Genomic DNA, 4,474 nt, shown 5'->3' on the forward strand with positions numbered 1-4,474 from the left:
GGTTTTCACCATGATGGCCAGGCTGGTCTTGAACTCCTGACCTCAGGTGATCCACCCACCTCGGCCTCCCAAAGTGCTAGGATTACAGGCATGAGCCACACAGCCCGGCTTGCAGGCTGTCATTTTTATTGCAAGAAACTATTCTGAGATTTTAATGTGAAAAATGGACATTTTTTGAGTGTAGAAGAGAAACCTGGAGATTTGTAAGCAATTAACAGTAGGTGCAATCAACAAACACCCTGCCAGCCATTGAGTTCTCTAGTAGCCGTGTTTTATGACTTTATGTAACCTAAACGATGTTTTAACAAATCTTTACCACACAAACATGGGTTTAGTATTTCCATTTTAAAAGAGAAATGACTACCCTTTTGAGTGTGGTTGTATCTCCCTGGATCTTTGAGTTAGCCTAAGAAAATATCCAGAGTGGCCTGGTGCAGTTTGAATTGAGACCTCTGATTCTAGACTAACTTGTATTAACTTCTAGTTAATGTAAGTTCTGTCTCATTCCAAATCAAAATGGTGTACTGCACTTGAGTAGCACATTCTGTGTGCTTCCTTGCTTTTACTGAAAACTGATTCCCCTCTTGAAGGACTCATTTTGTCTCTGTTTTTCCTTCTCTGAAAAGAGCCTTTTATTCTGTGTTCACATTGGTTAGTCTCCGGTGCCCTTTGGTCTCTGAGCTGACTGGTGGTAGGAGGGCTTCTGCCAGTCATGGGACTTTCCAGGGGCACATCTTACTATTGTTTGAAAGTGACAGGAGGTTCCCTGTTACAGCCCATCTTATTTTACCCACTCCCTCACTCTGACTTCACAGAAAAGGGAAAAGAACGTTAAGAGAACGTATCAAATGATGAGAGTGTTTCATAACATACTGAGCTGTGTATTTTGAAACAGTAAGGACTTTTCCAGTAACACTGACCCACAGCAATTTAGAAACCATCTATATATACACCTGTTCCTGAAGGAGGTGATGAGCTTTCCAGGCTCATTTAAACATGGAAGTGAAATATCTACAGTAGTGCCTAAACCAAATAATCTCTCTTCCCTTGTGCTTCTGTTGTTAGAGGTTTAATCTTTCATGTTAGCCTTTTTTTTTTTCTTTGTCAGTGTGTGTCTCACTTTTGGATTTCTACTTTATTTACAGTGTAGTTGTCCCCCTTCATATTTTATTTAGATCAGTGGTTCTTAAGTTTGGCTACAATTTAAAATCACCTAGGGAGCTTTTAAAAGTCCCAGTTCTCAAGGTGTACACCGGAACAATTCTATCAGAATTTGTGGGCGGGAGGCCAGGCTAGGACCCAGGCATCATCATTTTTGAAAGCTCCCCAGGTGACTTCAATATCTAGCTCAGGCTGAGAACCAGTATTTAGATTGTTGGTCTGTAAGCATTACTGAGACTTTAGGACAGTGTTCTCAAAGTTTAGAGGGCAACAGAATCCCTGGAGGTCTTATTAAAACACAGAAATTAGAAATTGGATTAGAAAGGGAAGCATCAGAGGATCCATCCTGAGCTATGCGTGAATGTGAATAGGGTCCCATTGATATGACTGAATGAGTTGGGGGGGATGGGAGAGACAAAAGAAGACACCACCCAACCCTGAGGAAGCTCAGGATCTTGCAAAGGAGGTAGAGCTCACACCTGGGCAGCAGCAAGTTTCCTGAGCAGCTGCGAAGCAGCAGAGCCAGCCTGGGACTGACAATGTCTTTATTCCCATTCTGTTAGAGTTGTTTGAGCCACAGCAACTCCATCTTGAGTACGGGCTGGGAAAAATAAGACTAAGACCTATTGGGCAGCCACATTCCCAGACAGTTAAGGCATTCCAAGTCACAGAATGAGATGGGCGTCGGCACAAGATACAAATCATAAAGACCTTGCTGATAAAACAGGTTGCAGTAAAAAAGCCGACCAAAACCCACCGAAACCAAGACAGCCATGAGAGTGACCCCTGGTCGTCCTCACTGCTACACTCCCACTAGGGCCCTGACAGTTTACAAATGCCATGGCAACGTTAGGAAGCTACCCTATATGGTCTAAAAAGGGAAAGCATGAATAATCCACCCCTTGTTTAGTATATTATCAAGAAATAATCGTAAAAATGGGCAACCGGCAGCCCTTGAGGCTGCTCTGCCTATGGAGTAGCCATTCTTTATTCCTCTAATTTCTTAGTAAACTTGTTTTCACTTTACTCTATGGACTGGCCCTGAATTCTTTCTTGCACGAGACCCAAGAGCCCACTCTTGGGGTCCGGATCAGGACCCCTTTCCTGTAACAATTCCATCTGGGGCAGATCACCTCACCTCCCCTGAAGTTCCATGTGGACCTCTGCCAAATTGGAACATTAACAATAATGTTTTGACTGCTTGCAACAATGTAGTTACTCGCAAAAGGGTTATTTGAAAACATCTATAATTCTCTTTCCCCCTCCCTAACAGTAACAAAATATTCTGAAACAACCGGAAAAAAAATTGTTTTGTATTTGAACGCATTAGGTAAGGCCATGTCCTCTCCAGTTCAGTATAGTCCCTACCACTCCCTATAATCCTTTTTTTTTTTTTTTTTTGAGACGGAGTTTTGCTTTGTTGCCCAGGCAATTGTGCAATGGCGCAATCTCGGCTCACTGCAGCCTCCACCTCCGGGTTCAAGTGATTCTTGTGCCTCAGCCTCTTGAGTAGCTAGGATTACAGGCATGCACCACCACACCCAGCTAATTTTTTATATTTTTAGTAGAGACGAGGTTTCACCATGTTGGCCGGGTTGGTTGTAAACTCCTGACCTCAGATGATCCACCCGCCTCAGCCTCCCAATGTGCTGGGATTACAGGCATGAGCCACCGCACCCAGCCCCTACAGTCTTTTGACTGATATTTCTTTACCAAAAGAGGTGTTGTCATGTGATGCCTAGAATTGGGCCTCCCATCTTATGACCGAGAGAGAAGCTGACCTGAGAGCAAAGCTGGTCACAAGGGAAAGATGGAAAGAACCAAGGCCCATAATGATTTTCTCGTGCTGCTGAGCTAACCCTACAAGAGCCTTACTTCTGGACTTTTGAGAAAGAGAAAAAAGAAAAATGGGAGAAGGATGGTGAAGAAGAAAAAAAAGGAGAGAAAGAAAAGGGAGAGTGAAGAGGGAGGGAAGAGAAAAGGAAGGAGAAAGGGGAAAAAAAGCCAGCCACCTTTAAGAATTTTACATGTGCTGGTAAGGAATAATATAGCTTAAAAAAATAGATTTCTGCTTGTGTAGCCCAATTTATTAATTTTTAAAACTATAATCAGATGGTATTGATCAGTGGTCTTGAGAGAGAAACACCTATTTCTTGTGTTATTTTTATTAAAGCAGAGAACAAATGGGACCTTCACAGTCCGTAAAGATGAAATACCCCGAAACCAAACCAGGGTTCCCTGGCAAAGCAAAGCAGCGTCCTTACATCTCAGAGGGCTCTGAGCCACCTCTGCCCCGAGCCCCACCAGCAGCAGCTCTGCTGGAGAAGGAACATTCTGTCCCTTTATTTTGGTAAACCAGACCCAGGGCCCCACTGGTTCTCAAGTCAGCTGTGGGGCTGACACGCTGCCTCTTGGGGTCAGTTTGGCCCCCTCAGCAGACCCTGGGGAAGCAGCCACGTCCTTTGCTCCCTTGGGGCCCTGCCTTCCATTCGTTAGCAGTACCAGCTTCTTCAGAGACTCTGGAATGTCATAAATGTTAAAGCCAGATTGTTTCCCTCTTTGCTTTTGTTTTGATGTGTTTTAAAATAATTAGGCTTTTACTCTCAAGTATTTTCATTCTCCGTCACTGGCTGAGGGGCAGCTCTCACACCACACCAGGGCAAGCATGCTACTATGGTATCCAGTAAACAGTTGCCAAACAAAGCCAAAAGTTCTCTTTGGCCAAAGCCAACATCAAGTTCTCTTTTGTACTTGTTGTTCTTCCATCTGCCCTGAGCTATGTAATAGCTGTCAAAATATGTCACCCCTTGCACCTCCGTGCAGGGTTTAAGAAAAGCAGCTCCTTGGACTTTTGCCAGTGACTTCCTTCCAACATCTTAATTATCCATTTTTTGCTTAGCAAGTCAGTCTAGAAAGAACTGCTTCTTTCTTTGATTCTTGGAAAGTGAGTACTTGGGAATGTTCAGTGAAAACCAGTATGTGCTGAACTGCTCTAGGTTCTGGGGAAGGGGAGGGGAACCCACAGTTAGCAGGTAGTGTCCCCTGAGGTCCCTGGAAAGAAGCAGCACACTGCCCTGTCCAGTTGCACCTGCCTCCCCATCGCCCAGTCCCTCCACCTGGAGCCCATACCCATCCTAAGCAAAGGCAACCGGGCAGCTATGGTCCTGTTCACCCTACTTCAGGTCCTCACTACACTCCTACCAATACCATTCTAACCTCCCAATGTACTTTATGAAAGTAAGCCAATTTGATTCATCATATTGTCATTGGTTCTAATGTCTTGGGTTTTTTTTATACATAGTATCTCTCTCCT

Source organism: Cebus imitator, unplaced genomic scaffold (assembly GCF_001604975.1).
Source record: "Cebus imitator isolate Cc_AM_T3 unplaced genomic scaffold, Cebus_imitator-1.0 Scaffold33, whole genome shotgun sequence".
NCBI classification, from domain to species: Eukaryota; Metazoa; Chordata; class Mammalia; order Primates; family Cebidae; genus Cebus; species Cebus imitator.